A 16,480-nucleotide genomic window follows, 5' to 3' on the forward strand; every position below is an offset into this window, starting at 1 on the left:
TCCTTTCTTCTCTGGTCATTGATCACTGTCCTCCGTGGCCATTCCATTCTAGACTGTTGAAACATATTTCCCCTGTTTTGTATTACAGCTTCACCAATGGACCAGTGAAAGGCTGGGCTTTTTAAAAGAAGTTCACCCATGGAATGGTGAAAGGCTGAACACTTTGGTTAAAAAATTTAAAACAGATTTGCTGATAAACAGTAAAATGGTGTACCTATTATTGTTGTGGCTCCTCCTCCTCCTCCCCAAATTGAAATGTATTCTGCCAGTTTCCCCTTCTAGGCCAAGAGATAGGAAGAATGATAAACATTAAAAAAAAACACCAATATGGTTCATCAGTGGATGCACAAGACAAGGAGGTTTCATGTAAGAGGGGGAGTCAATTGAAGAGGGTTTGTACAAGGTATCTATCAATAGAAACCTCATATCCTGAGAGACCTGCCCAAATAAAAGAGTGTTAGGTTAAAAAAGGAGGGAATCCACCAATAAGGGAGTGGTGAACATGGTCTGGACAGAGCATCTAGCATCTCTGGAGCCCAAGCTGAAGAATGGGTTGAAAATATTTCTTAAGCCAGCTTAATTTCCAGCTAGTTTATGCACAGGAATCAAGTTGCAGTGCCAGAAGCCTGCTGAGGACTGGGTCTGAGTGCTAGAGAGGGCTATTCCTAAGATTCTTATATGTTGGAGATTTTAACTCTCCTTTTTTGATACTGAGTGGGAGACAGGCTGGCTTAAACCCTATACATATAATATTCAAATATCTTATTTTATGCAACCACCTAGCATATATTAGATGCTGTTAAGACATTGCCTCAATTAGCTTAAGTTACGTTCAGGAGATTTAAAAAAATATATTAAAGGAATTATTTTTTCCCCTCTAGTCTTTTAGCTTCAGCAGAGCAGATCTCTTAAAAGCTTATAAAGTCCTACATTTAAGAGGAATCCACTTACCTGACAATAAACACATTTTCTTTTTCATATATAAACTATTATTTTCATACTGTCTCGCTCCAAGTTGGGGATGCCCCCTTTTCCTGGAATAGTAATTTCAGGAAGTCTCCCTTTATTATTATAGGAAGTAATAAAAATATTTTCGTGAACTGGCTTATATGGCCGCGTCCCAGAAAACATGTCTGTCTTTCATTTCCTTTGAAAAAGATTCTCCACCATCTGTCTTAATTCCAATGCTGAATTGTTTTCGTAATGCATTTTTTTCTGTTGCTTGATGTACATCTTGTCTGCTTCTTCAAAGTTTTCTGGATAAATAATTTAAACATGTTCACACAACTACACCAGCCACAGCTGGTGGTAACTGTGAATAAGCTACTCATTGGTCCAGGACCAGGCAACAGAAATGCACAAGTCCACTTGATGTTTTACTGCTGTTTTTGCTAGTATTCCGTCACATTGAGGGGCGGGGGCTGACCAGCTTGCACTTTTCTTTTCCATTTAGAAAAAAGTAAATATTTCACTGAGCAAAAAGCTGAGCCTCTATCTACACCTGTGTCACTGTTTTACATTCCTTGTGCTCAGAGTGGGTAAGCAGGGTAAACTCATGCCACAGCTGGAGTAGCCTCACTTTGCAGCTGTCTCTGTGACAGGATGGAAGGGAGGCTGGAAGGGAGGCTAAACCTCAGATTAATCCTTCAAGCTGGCACATGCCAACCAGAGTTTAGCATAGTAAATGTTTACAAACTGTAGGTACAGGTTGTGATAAAGGTGTTATAATTTGGCCTATGGTCCCTGTTTTAAACATCTTGCTAGGCCTAATTCCTTCCTTCCTTCCTTCCTTCCTTCCTTCCTTCCTTCCTTCCTTCCTTCCTTCCTTCCTTCCTTCCTTCCTTCCTTCCTTCCTTCCATTTAGAGGCCACATGACTCCAGATGACTCTGGGCAACTTACATTAAAAAAAATAAATAAAAAAGGAACAGATCATAAATGTTGATAGACTGCACCTTTTGTTCAAGAGCTCAAGGTGGTTGTTTGGTATTCCTTTGTCCCATTTGCCCCCACAACAACCACCCTGTGAGACAGGCTCAGATGAAAGAATGACTGGCCCAAAGTCACCCAGGGATCTTCCATGGCTGAACGTATACTTGAATCTAGGTCTCCCCAGTGCTAGTCCAGCATCTTAACCAGTGCATCATACTAGCTTAATGAGTTATACAAAGGCACTCTTGTTTGTCTGTCTTCCCAGATATTTAATCTCAAGACAGTTCACACTGTAATAAGCAATGGTTCACTTAACAGTAGTTTACTGAGTAAACTAGAACAGCTATGTTTATACAATATATGTGGTACAGTGTTTTAAGATGTTGGACTAGAGTGAGGAGACCAGGTTCTAGTCCACTTTCAGTCATGGGAGCTTCCTGGGACAGTTGAGGCCAGTCATTCTCTCTCAGCCAACCTACCCCATATGGTGGTTTATTTTCAGGGGAAAAATAGGAAGATAGAGTGCTATGTATGCTGCCTTGAGCTCCTCAATGAAGAGGAGGTTATCAATTAATAAATAAATAAACCAAATAACATTACGGCACTGGGGAAGAATTGTTCCCTAGGTTCAAGCAATGGAGACCAGACCCTTTGTTTGGAGTCAGATCTTTACTGAATACACAGAGGGGGGTGGGTGGGTAAGCAGCAGCTCTACCTATGTAGCAGAAGATGAAAATGTTTTATATGCACAGAATCAGGCAACAAGCTCGTGATCTATGGAAGTTCTAAAAAGTGAAAGTTTTCCACAGGGGCTGATGCAATTCATCCTGTATCCTTATCACTTGTCCTTGCTTCCATCCGTCAGCTAGCCAGTTCAAGCCACATCCTGTTTTTTCCTGATAATAGCAACTGCAGCAGCACTTGGGAGGAGAGAAAGAGGGGGCGGGGGGAGCACAACCTTGCTTAGACTATCTATAGTCATTCTTCCTTCAATGGTTTAGCATGATGACATGGTAGATCCTGAAGTTCTAATAAAAAAAATACAAATAAAGTCTGATAAATTCAAGTTTTCTTTCCATTTTCTGGCAGATGGGATGTAAATCTGATTTTTGAATTTCCAGTCTGGGGATACTGGATATATTATCATTTATATTCTTGGAGGACTGTCTTGGACTGGGGATGTGTCAGAGAGCCTGTTCTTCTCAGAGCAATGGACTAATTTAGAAATAGGTTTCTGCCAACCCAATTATCTTATAATGGATAACATTTTCTTACCAAGACTTCATTTATGGTATTTATTTAATGCAATTTAGTCTCCAACTGACTCTGGGCAGCTCACAAGATATTACCATAAAAAAACCCAAAACAAACCAAGATGGGATCCAGTCACTATAAACAATTATTAAGGGTCACCCAAGAAGGGGCCCCATCCATCTCAACAATCAGGTCTTCAAGGCTTTATGGAAGGCACATGGATTTGGGTAGCAATCTCATTCCAAGGGGCAGGTGCCACAACAGAGAAAGCATGCTTCCTGGATCCTGATAAATGACACTGTTTAACTGAAGGGACCCAGCATGTGCCCATTCTGCTGGCATGTACCAGCCAGGCAGAAACTATGGGAGATAGGCAGTCCCTCAAACAATTCCAGCAGATACCAATGTAATTCTACCTGCAGAAATGCTCATAATTACATAATTCCTAGCAATTCCCTCCTGCTACTCAGACATTAATTTTTGAAGGAATATTTATTGGGGGGGAAAGTGAGGGAGATATGAATTGAGCAGGAGCCATTGTAAGTGATATGCTCCTGACCACGAGCCGACTGCAGAAAGAATACTTAGTCATTAAATAACATTTCCCAAGAAAATTTCCACCATATAGTTTATCTTCAATACACAGATAGCCCAGCTATCAGTGAATGCTAACAGTTGATACTGTATTTGAAGTAAAAGCTAGATTAAGAAATATATGGAAACAGAAAAGCCTACTTCTATCTAAACTACATACTGGAGGATAGAGACAGAACTGTGGGAGCACAGAGACTAATTTAACTACCATTAAATTCATGTTACAGATGCTGGGTCAGTGTGTGAAGATTCTCATCTGTCTCTTCCCATTTGCCCTACTGGGCAAAAGTGCTCATTGTTGCAAAGAGATGCTGCAAACTCCTAAAAACAAAACAAAAATACTGTACAAATAAATGATTTTAATTTTTAAAATGTCTGTTCTTTAAGAACTAGTTTTATCTCCTGGTCTAAGACCCATTTCCCCCTTTATATCTACTATAGTTGAATTCTGTCTAATATAGTGTTTGGGTATTTTTTCTTCTTCTTCTTCCCAAAATACACATAAGATCATTTCCATTTAGCTCAGAGGAACCTGGGACCCTTCAGATGGGGATTTCAATTCCCATCACCCTCAGCACATATGGCAAAGGAACAAGATGCTGGAAAATATAATCTAAGATCTGGTCACCTGGTTTAACCTGGCCCTATGCATCGTTGCTGTCGTCGGTTTTCGCGATGAGGAAACTAAGTTGTGACGAGTAACCGAGATCAGCCACTGGGGTGTTTTCCCCTGGATATTTTCCTTACTTGAAACGCTGTTCCATGCTCTATTGCGCTAATGCTCTATTGCGCTAATGCTCTATTGCGCTAACAGGCTGTGCCTTCAAATGCTCACGTAGAAGCTAATCCCATTGCCTACATTGGAGGGAAAAAAGGGACTCCAGAGCAAATATACTTGCCGATATCCTGGTCGGCTTTTTCCTGCGGCTGTCGCAGCAGGTCGCTTTTCCGACCTCTTCCACGTGCGTTTCATCTACCGCTAGCCGTCGTCCACGCGTGAGTGACCTTAGCAAAGCGCAGTTCAATTTTGAGCGCCTCCTTAAATCACTGGACCAGCTGACTCCCCAACTCCGCCCACTCGGCTCCGCTTGCGAATGAAAACTTTCCAGCCCAGTTCGGCCGAAAAGAGGAAGGTGCGAGGGGGCGGAGGGCAATCCAAAGAAGAATCTGGTCTTTTAGGATCGTGAGGTGCGCCATCCTCGAAGCAGCTAACGCGCACCGTCGACCTTGTAAGCCGTACGCCCAGCGTGCTTTATTATAGTGAGAAAGGTTGGGAGAGAGCGGGGAGGCTTCTAGGAGGATGGGACGGGAAGACCCCAGAGAGTGACCGTGTTAGCTGGTGGAATAAGGAAGCCGTTTGCTCATTACTTAGAAACGAAAAGGTGCTCTCTTTGCACGGCTGAAAAACCAAACTGCTCCTTCTTGCCAACTTGCTGCCGTCGGAGCGTCTGTAAAACTGAACAGGCGGGGTTCGTTTGGAGACGAGGAGAAAGAGGGCTTTTGTGCCAGGAGTAGTTGCGACATGTTAGTGTATTTGCGTAGCTTATTTTGACTGGGTGGGAAAAAAGATTGCATGAGTGGTGATACTGCCGCTCTTACGGAACTGAGAAGAATCCGCGGAGTCTCCCTTTCAGCGTTCCGGGTTTAGATGATTTCCCACGTGGTTGACCGTCTAGGGAGTAAAGATTCCTGTTGGTAAGAACCGTAGGTAACTGAATACAAGCCCTTGCAAGCCATTTTTCCATCTGCCAGGACTGCTTTTAAGGAAATATTCTTGGGAGAGAGACGGCGTGGCACTGTTCGTTGGAGTAACTGCTGAGCAGAAGCCGATAATGTGGTCGTGTTGAGGACAGGAGCTGAAGAACCAGCGTAGACGCAGGACTTATTAGATGAGACAGTAAACATGTTCAAATGCAAACAAAGGAACAAGGGTTAGAATCCTTAAAAGATTCTTATACCTGGGACTAAATTCTGTTGAACATAACAGTAAGAAGTATGGATGGGACTGATGTATGTCTTTGTATGTAGATTGGTTGATATTTCTCCCTGCTTAATCAAGGATCAATGTAATTAGTGGACAATTTATTTGTTCTTTTCCTCAGTTTATCTGTGACCCTGGCATTTCACTTGTCTTTTCTACTTCTTGATAAAACTGCTCTTAATCTATTATTAGGGGAAGGTAGTGTATGAAATGGTTGAGTTATACTTTAGTCAAATGCATTCAAGTCTTAAGTTGCTTATAGTTATGTCAAAGACCAGGTAGATTACAGGACACTTAATACAAGAGTGGGGAAACCTTTGGAATTGGGGAAGGAAGTCATGGGTGTTCACAAAATGGCCATCGTGATGGACTTGACGTGACACAAAGCATCAATTTGCCAGAAGGCAAAGTAAGAAGGTTGATTCCTACCATTCTCCTCTCTCCAGGTTATTTTTAAAAAATGTATTATTAGACTTATTTATTTTTATGTCTTCAAGTCAGTGTTGACTCCTGGCGACGGCCTGGACAAGTCCCTGGAGTTTTCTTGGCAAGGTTTTTCAGAAGTGGCTTGCCATTGGCTTCTTCCTAGAGCTGAGAGAGAGTGACTGGCCCAAGGTCACCCAGCTGGCTTTGTGCCAAAGGTGAGAGTAGAACTCTCAGTCTCCCAGTTTAACCACTACAGCAAACTGGCTCATTAGACTGATATCCCACCTTAATTTGTACAACTCAAGGCAACATACACAATACTCCTGCCTCCTATTTTCCTTACAACAATAACTCTGTGAAGTGGATTGGGCTGAGAGAAAGTGACTGGTCCAAAGTCCCCTAGCCAGCTTTCGTCCTGAGGTGGGGCTAGAACTCATGGTCTCCCAATTTCTAGTGTGGCACCTGAACCATTGCACCAAACTAGCTTTTCATTTACTTTTGCTTTTTTTTCTGGGCAGGTGTGCACACTTGTAGGTTCATTACTTCATTATTTTCTAAGAATGGGTATAGGTCCCCTGTAAGCTGCTGGTTTTGCTTCCCACTTACTTATTTTGTAGTTACACTAACTTCCTATGGGAAAACTATAGGGCATAGCAAATGCCTTGGAGGACCCTGTCAAGATTCAAGAAGATCCAAGCTGAAATAAAGGGCAGAAACCAGCAAGATGAATTTCAATAGGGACAAATGCAAATTCTAGCATTTGGGTAGGAGAGAAAAAGGCATGAGTTTAGGGCAGCGGCAGTAGCAATACAGTACATGCAAAAAGGATCTGAGGATCCTGGTGGACTGTAAGCTGAACATGAGTTAACAGTATGATGTAGGTGAAAAAGTAAAGCCAAAAAAATAAAATAAAATGCAAGACTACATTAATAGAAGAAATGTGTTAAGATAACTGTTCCTTGCATTGGTTAGACTGCATCTTGAATATTGCATCCAGTTTTCAGCATCTTATTTTAGGAAGGACACTGACAAGCTGGAATGAAAGAGTGCAAACATAATGATTCAAGACTTGGAAAGAAAAAAACTTATGAGGAACAGTTGGATGTATTGAGCTAAAGGTGTGGGTTTTCCTATGCAAATGAGTATGTTTCAATTAGCATATTCCTCACAATATCTGTGATATGAGGGAAGAAGACACTACTTCTCAAGTTTTTAGAATAATCACCTGGAAAGTAAGCATCATACCACTTTGAAATTGCAAAATTGTCTCCAGTGGAAAATTTTATGAGAAAACTGTGACCTAAAAGACTTCACATATGACATTTCTATATTGGTTGTGTTTAGCCTGGGGATGAGAAGATTGCAGGAACAAATGATAGCTGTCTTAAGGTATCTGAAAGGCCAGATACTTTAAGACAGCTGTCATGTAGAAGATGGTGCAGAATTGCTTGGTTCTTCCAGAAGATAGGGCAAAAGTCGGTAGGTTAAAATGAACAAGATGTGTTCATAGAACATCGGGAAAAATGTCCTAATGGTAAGAGCTATTCAGCAATGGAACAGAATGCCTCAGGTGGTGATGGACAGTCCTTCACTGAAGGTGTTCAAACACAGGTTGGATGGCTGGACAAGGAATTGGTCTAGATGATCTTCAGTATCCTTTCCAATCTTTATATTCTGTGGTTCTCTGACAGAGACATCAAAGGTATTTATGGACACCATATTTCTTGCCCTGGCTTAAAGTGTCGGAGTTGAAAATGTGTATGGTGTGTGTGTATGTAGTTATGTGTATATAAATTTATATTTGTATTTAAAATTTAGATACCTCCCATCTCACGAAAAAGTGACTCTGGGCGGTTCACAATAAAACAGCAATAAACATTAATTAAAATACAATAAAAACAATATAAAATAGAATAAAAATAGAATAAAACCAAACACATATGCAAATAATATCTTCCAAGATGTTGATGATCCATGGGTGTGGAGAAGCAATCAATAAACCTAACAGGGCTAAGCAACCTCCCCAAGAAGGAAGAATCTTCCTTCCCCTCTCCTTCCCATCATTTTCTGAATTTTGCTACTTAAAACTCATGGTACATTGGGGAACACAGTCGTATGCAAGGAAAAGAAGGTAGAGGTTATTCCAAACTTTTCTGTCCTGTTCAATCACTCTGGCCATTGTGGGTTAGGGATTCTAATGCTGTTCTGTCTGGTTGGTGATGCAAGATGGGAAGTAAGTCACAAAACGAATGGCACTTCATCCTTGCATTCACTTACCTGTGTGCTCTCTTTCTGAATTTAAAGTTTTGGGCCTCTAGTAGCTCAGTCCTTCATACAACCCAATCAAGAAAGGGTCAGAGAACAAGATACTGTCTTCTTTTACCATACCATTCTCTGGCTGGACCTGCTAACCCCATTCCTCCTGTGCTGCATTATCAAAGAGAAAGGATGAGTGAGGTGCAGAGCGTGGAGGCAATTATCACTTGTCTATCCTGCCTCTCTGAGTGGCACAGATGAAGATTGAATTCCATAGGCCGAAGCCCTGCTGTTGGGTTACCAGGAGGTGGAATTCAGATGAAAGTGAACAAGTAACTGCTCCTGCCATGGCCACCTCTGCTGCTTTTGCTCACTCCTTAACCCTCCTTAACTCCCCCACCCAGCAGTTCGGCATACAGGGATGGTGTACCATTCCAGGTGAGAATCCAGAGCTTGAGCAAGAGAGAATCTTCCTCTTTGCTTGCTTTATTGCCCCAAGAAGCAAGCAGCACCTGTAGGTTGAGGCAGAGGAACCAGTGATTGTTTTGGGCAGGAACGGCTACTGCTTCCTCAAAACTATTCAGTACAGGGATTCGGCTATTGTTAGTAACTCCTTCTTTTGATTGCTCCTCGTCCGCCTCCCTTCTTAAACTCCAGTCTTTTTGGAAAATGCACCAGAAGGAACTGGTCTTAATTCAGGGGGAATGAATGAAACAGGGCAGGCCATCATGTTTGCCTGCTCATTTTCTCACTAAGGGCTCTGGAGGATTGAGTTAGATAGACCCAATCTTATGACCATGGCATCCAAAAGGAGTCTGCAGATAAGCAAGAAGGAAGTGTCTTCTCCTTGTTTGACCAATCATTTATTTTGCACTACCCACAGCACTTCTTAAATTTCTCCAGTATGTAACATTGTGGTCCCGATTCCACCTATTATGGCATGTAGGGAGGATGATCAAGAAAGGTAGGAGCTACTGCTACTTTGTCTTGCTTTTGAGAATTAGATGGAAGTTGGGAAGTTCTTTTTGCTTGATTCTTTTCCAGCAGATATTGCAAGGGAGGGGCAATGACCAATTTACGTGAGCATTAAAGATATCCTTGAATAAAGCTTGGCTTTTGGAATGGACACAGTTTTCTAGGCACCAGTTTGGAAGTGGTTTGCTAATGCTTTCTCCAGGATGTTTTTTGACTTATGAGACTAGAGGTATTTTATTATGTTTCCCTGAAAGGTAGCCTGTCCGGGCGACAAATGATATTGGCTTCAGATTGAATAGTTGGATAAAGCAGTCATTATGAATAGTACTCATGCCACAGCTTTTGAACTGCCTGAGGTTGTCCATGCAGCTAACTACACAGTGTGTAAAGTTATGTATCTTTTATATCATCTTCAAATCTCTTAGGGCAGGAAAGGACATTCTGGGGGAATGTTAACCCCATTATAGTGCCAGTGCAGAGTCAGATGCAGAAATAGTACTTGAAAACAAGACTCAGTATAAGTAGGGAGAGAATTTAACTCTTTTCCTATCTGTTGGTTCTTCCTTACAAATGGTCCTTCCCTGACTGGGGTGTTAGACCAGAAGTGAATTTTTAATGGCTGGCAGTTGCTCTTGGAAAGAACGTTTTGCAGTGGAGGTTAGCCTAATGTAAGAAGGGTTGAGGGCACTCCCTACGGATATCTGGTCTCTCTTTTCTGCAAATACAGATTTAGGAAACTGATTTCCCAAGAGAATGTTCATTCATCTTCTGTCTCCTATTGTCCAATCAACAGGAAGACAGGAAGGTTATCTTGATTGGGGGAGACTGTTCTTTTAAACAATGGCAAGCAGAACAATTGTTCTTTTAAACGATGGCAAGCAGAACAAGGAAGGGCTGGTGTGTTGTGGTAGATTCCTACAATAGTGTATCAGTTCTTCTTGCCTTGATAAAGACCTGTTTCTGTTGGAATTATGCTGTAGTGGGGATGGAGATAGAGTAGGAATATATATCTACATGGCAGGGTAAAACTGGTTTAACAATGACTGTCTCTACCGTGGGAATGGTAGAACCAAAGTATTGTTAATGCAGTGGTAGACATCAAATGAGTAAGATTCACAAATGAATTAAATCAGTTTACCCTATTAAGTAAATGTGGTGAAGTGCAAGTAGTCTCTTAAAAGATTGTTGCTTGTAACCAATCCATTCACAACTTTACTTATTTGGTTATGTTTGATTTATATGAATTACTAATAATCTATTTTTATTCTTGAGGAATCCTGGCAACTGCACTTCCATTTTGAAACTGTTTTTGTGTCAGTTGTGTGTCCCAACACTTGAGCACTACCTTGAAATAGTTAATGGTGAAAGATAAAGAGAAGTAATGACTTCACTTAAGCAAGAGTCTTCAAAATTTCCTTGTGTGAAAATCATACTTAAAAAAAAAAAAGGCAGATTCTCACTTCAAACAACTTTGTTGATACTTTCTTACAAAGAACTCTTGATGTTAAAACAACTGTTCCCAGATTCTGAATTTTCATCAAATTATTCTTCCTTCTAAGAATCAAAGTAAATTTTAAATGTATTCAAATAGGGCTGTGTAAATAGTTAATTGTAAACCCCTGCTAAGGCTAAACTGGTATAAAGCTGATTCTAGTTGTAATGTAGATTTCCTGTGGCAGAGGTTGAAGGAACAAGCTCTCCCAGTTCACCCTAATTTATAAATTCCCCCAGGAGGTGCTACCCTGAAATCTGTTCTAGGGCTTCAGCTGTAAATCTGAATATTCTCTAATAAACAGATAAATCTGTTATTGTTAAATGTCTATTTCATCTTTGATTGAATAAAGAAAGTATAATTATAACAACGTAATGGTGCAAACAAATTAATATTTCGACTGTATATAGATATTAAAAAGCATAATCTGAAAATTTACAATAAGGCAATCCATATACAATACAACATTTAAGATCTATATTAAAAGCCTTACCTTCTGTAAAGCCAAATGATAATTCACTGTAGCTGAATAACAGATGCTCTTGTAATGAATGAGTGTTGTGCTATGAGGCAAGGTCATGATGATCAGTTTGATTCCTTGCTGTAATAAACCTATTAACTAGGAGAACGTCCCATTGAAGTCATTCTGTTGTAATTCCAACCACAGGATGGTGTAGACAGTTCTTTGCAATATTTAAAATATATTTCAATCTATTCATTAGATCCACTGCATTGAAAAGTGTTAGACTTGATTATCTGAACAATAAAAAGTAGTTTGCAAATGTGATATATATATATTGTGCAAGTCTTTGCTAATTGGATAATGGGTAGACTTTCATCTGATAATATTTTGACCATTCTGGCAAGTTCAGCAACAACTATTAGGCCAAGCTAGATATAGTATTCCAGGTGAAACAGGCTTCTTTAATTTTTGATTTAATTTTGCTGATACAAAAGTATTTTAAAAAGCCTTTAAAATGGAGAGAATGGGAAGGCTACAACCATTATCATATTTACTGAAAAATGTGGTCCCCAGAGTAGCTGGGAGTCAGGTGGCATATAAATGGAATAAATTATTATCATTATCATGTTCTTGAAGAAAGCATAGGGAAAGGACATTTGTTTATTTGGAGGGTCCCCACATTTTCCCAAAGTTTATTTAGTGGTCCTTGTTTTCAGAAAGTTTGACAAACACTGTTCTACTGAACTGCATGTTCACTCAATGGGAACAGAAGCGTCTTCGGTGTGGGTGTTGGTATTTAACTATAAAGAGCAACTTTAAAGTTAAAAAAAATGGCTCCTTTCTCCCAAGCAGTACAGGTAATAATGTTTTAAGTTTGTACATGATTTTCATTTTCTGGTTAGTTCTGTCCAGAAATACTTTTCATCTTAGGTATGAATTCTATGCTAACTATAAACAAACCATTGATAGATGATTGATAGCCACATAGCTGGTAGGGTGGGGGACAAATCAATGTTAGTGAAAGACTGAGTAGGTACTACCAGTTATTATGGTGAAGTATGATATAGGAACACTCTTATATTGTGTAGCTTATGGCTTTGAACTGTAAGGATTTGATAAGGCTTTTGTTCTCCAGTGATAAATATTTGCATTAGGTGCAAAAAAGAAAAAGAAAAAAGCAGATCCAACTATTAATATACTGCCTGCTTTTCCTAGTCAGAATTTATTTATTTATTTATTTATTTATTTATTTATTTATTTATTTATTTCCTGGAATTTTGCCGTAACAATAGCATAGTTGTCTAGAATAAGGTTATTTTCCAGAAGTGGAATTACCCATCTAGCAGCTCCCCAGGTCAAAATCCAAATATGAATCCTATCTCGGAATGACCTATGGGAAATTCTGCCTGTCTCAGGGAGATGTATAACTTGTATTGAAGGATGAAAGTTTGAAATCTCTCTGGAATCCCATCATGCTTATCTAGCCAGGAAACCAGCCTGCTGCCTCGGTGAGGTAGTTAATCTGGGTAGCTAGCTGGTTCTGATCCTGCTCTATTTGGTCCTTATACTAGATCAAGTTGGTATTGATCTGTTTACTGGTCAACAACCTGGCAAGACGATTGGTTTGCCACGGTTTTGGTCTAGAAACTGGAAATTAAGTTTCCTCACATGTAGTGAGAGTAGTGAGTCACTGGAATTAACTGTCAGGCTTCTCCCGCTAGGCTAGATAGGAACCAGTTAAGCAGACCCATGAGTATCCAGGAAATTTTGATAAGTAGTTTTATTGTGGAAAAGCCATTATGAAGGAATTCCAATGGCTGCTGTTGTATCAAAAGCAAAACCTATTTATAATGAAATCAGTGTTCATATTCTTGTATCTCCCTCTCTTTTGTGGTCTATGCAACTCCCGGCTGGATTCTTTCGGGCAGGACACTGATTTTCAGGTTTCTCAGTTTGGTAAGGCAGGGTTCCTCAACCTTGGCCACTTGAAGATGTGTGGACTTCAACTCCCAGAATTCCCCAGCCAGCCAGGGAATTCCCAGGCTGGCTGGGGAATTCTGGGAGTTGAAGTCCACACATCTTCAAGTGGTCAAGGTTGAGGAACACTGTGGTAAAGGATAGCTCTGATACTTTACTGTTTTCCTCTGACTGGGAGAACAACTCTCATACAGGGAACATTTATGACCAATAGGCACACATGGAATTTTGATAATTTGTGAAGATTCTTACAAAAAGCTATTGTTGTGGGCACCACAAACCTTAAAATACTCATTTCATGGAATCATAGATTGTAAGGTCTGGAAGTGATCTTTAAGACCACCCTGTCCAGTGCAGGAGTCCACTATTATAGCATCCCTGGCAGTTGGCGATTCATGTTTATTTATGTATTTATATGCCACCTGTCTCATGTATAAGTGACTCTAGGCAGCTTACAAGTAAAAAAGAAAGCTATAAAAATCTTTACAAAATATGTCCTATCTGCGCCAACTTTCTGCATGATGACCCCTCAGATACTACTATCAGATTTGTCTTTCTTTCTTCAAGCTAAACACTTTCAATGTATCCAACTGTTTTTTATGTATTATTCCTTCCATTTTTCTTTTCATCTTGGTTGCCCTCCTCTGGACACTCTCAGGATTGTCAATATTGTTCCTAAAATGGAGAACAAAACTGGATGCAGTATTCTAAATATTACTTGACCAATGAGGAATAGAAGGGAACCTTTCTTTGATGGGAGGCAGATTGGTGAGATTGCTCCCTGACACTTTCTCTAGCTCAAGATGCTCCCTGCCATCCTTGACTAAGCATGCATATCTCCCAAAGGTCTGGCACTCCTATTTCCATCCTTAGCCACAAATGAAGGAAAGGGCTGAAAACATTTGGTAATATGGGATACTATGATTTGGAGGGATGCGGTGGCGCAGCGGCTTAATGATGCTGAAAGTTGCTGGCCAGAAATGGCTGACGCTTCGGCAGTTCGAGTCCAGCCTTCGCGCTAAACAGGGTGAGCTCCTGTTTCCTCCCCAGCTCCTATCAACCCAACAGGTCGAAAACTCACGTGAGTAGATAAATGGGTACTCTCACTCATTCCTCACGGTGGGAGGAAAAATGCTGGCAGCGCCTTGCACAGGAGTCGGGAGCAGCTGCCGGTAAGTGTGAAACCGCGCTCGCCCGAAAAGGGCGCGAAGCAACGGAAACCCCGCCTCCTGCGCTCACCAGCTGGGCTCTGCTCTAGGAAGGAGGCTCTGGCAAACCACTTCTGAAAACAATTGCCTTGAAAACTGCAAAGGACTCGTCCAAAGCAGTCACTGCAGAGTCGGTAACGACTGAGCACAGACAAAAAAAAAAATGACTTGAGCCCTCACTCCTTTAGGACCACCTTCAGGCATTATCTGCCTGCCCTACATGATCTAGTAGGATGAGGACGCTCCAGGTATTCACCTGAAGAGAGATTGAGGAGCTGGAACCTAGAGAATAACACATTCAGCAGTAGCCCTCCCTCAATGGAACAGGTCCCCCCAAGCTCAGATGTGCATTTCGCAGAATGATGAAAACCGTCTTCTTCAGGAGGACATTCAAATCTGCTTGACAGTAAGAAAAGCTTGTAGTAATAATTTTTATTAATAGAATTTACTATTTAAGGAGATTGGTTTTATGAGTTTTATATAGACATGTTTCTTGTAACTCATCTAGAGTGGTGGGAATAGGTGGCATATAAATATGGGTAAATAAATCAATATCATCACATAGCTTTCTGCAGCTATTTTGGAGGCCCCTGGACTTTCAAATGATGCCCACTCCTGATTTTTAAGGAGGTATTCAATGCATTCTCAGAAATAAAATGGTGTAATTCTTTGACTGGGGAAAAAAAAGACAAAGTAGGCAAGGATGTCAGGAAGCACCATGGGCTAGAGAAAGTGGCAGGGAACATCCTAAGCAGATTGCTGCCTAAGCCTATTCTGTATTGGCCAGACAGTATCTGGAATATTGCATTCAATTTTGGGTACCCCCATTCCCATCCTTCAGTGCCCTGAATCAACCTTTTAGAAAGTTTTGTTTCTAGAGCCTCTTGCTCCTGTTCCCACTGTTTAGCCCATAGTAGGCCACAGTAGGGGCAAAACCTGGAGGATTAAGGTAAAGAATGAAAGCAGGAACTTCTCATTCCCATTCTTACTCTCAGCTGTGATTTAAAAAAATGTAAAAATCACAGTATCAAATTGAAACCATTTGGCTCTTGAAGTTTGACAGTAGCTACTGCAGGCACTGGAGAACCACAAGTGGAAGACTGGAGTGTGCTTGCAGTTCAGAGATTATCCATTGTTCTTTAAATAAAGATTATGCTTGAGGCTAATGCTTGCTTTACAGCATGTGGTGTCCAATTTATTCATTTCAATTAACGTGATTAGAATAGCATTTGAAAATAATTGAAGTCGGGTGGATCAGGTGGACTGGTGGCATCAAGGGTAGTGCCAAAGGCGGTAGCCAAGTTTAAGTTTCTGTTTATGCATCTTGCACAACTATTCCAACTGCTTGTAAGATTACTTCTCCCAGTGCACAAACCCAGGCTTCTGAAGCTACTATATATTCTCTCTGCTGTGTGCTTCTGACCCAATAGCTGAGCAAAAATTCTGTTTTCTCATGATAAATTTGTTTTGGAGTAAAGAATGTGCAGGAAAGGGGCTTAAGTAATTGCCAATGGTAGAAATTGTGATTTTTTTCTTTCCTTAACATGTTAGAACTGGAACAATTTGCCCTTACAGGTGCAATAAAAGGACAGATCAGACTTCACTGAATCCATACTAGTTTTCGTTAAACAAAGATAAGATAATTGGGCCTGTTCACCCCTCCTCAAAATGGTATTTTCAGAATAACTATTCCATATCTCTGTTCTTGAGAATGTATGCCAGTTACCCAGACAAAGCTTTATGTAGTCAGCTCATTTAAGACAGAAGAGGGGAAAAAATGCTTGTGTTCAGCAGGAAGGAACAGCCACCATGTCACCCATAAATAGCTTAACATAGGGATTGGCAGTTTTTTCTGATGCCAGATACTATTCATCATCTCAAAAAATTAAAATTGTAATTTAATTAAAATTTAAAGTGATCAGAT

At 40.5% G+C, this 16,480-nt stretch overlaps 1 protein-coding gene across 2 annotated transcripts in view; it reads left to right on the forward strand.

The window, feature by feature from the left end:
* Positions 1–4,884: 4,884 nt before the first annotated feature.
* The window catches only part of PLA2G4A (phospholipase A2 group IVA), a 69,915-nt gene continuing 58,319 nt past the window's right edge, over positions 4,885–16,480 (forward strand). Inside the window, exon 1 of one of the 2 annotated variants that reach the window (XM_088153613.1) lies at positions 4,885–4,966. The gene's annotated coding sequence lies outside the window, so the exon portion shown is untranslated. Of the gene's footprint in view, positions 5,008–16,480 lie in introns of both variants that reach the window. The other variant, XM_088153612.1, reaches the window with a different exon arrangement.

This window comes from Python bivittatus, unplaced genomic scaffold (assembly GCF_059951505.1).
Source record: "Python bivittatus isolate LINGU-HERP-01145 unplaced genomic scaffold, Pbiv_v1 ctg000700_np1212, whole genome shotgun sequence".
Taxonomy (NCBI): domain Eukaryota; kingdom Metazoa; phylum Chordata; class Lepidosauria; order Squamata; family Pythonidae; genus Python; species Python bivittatus.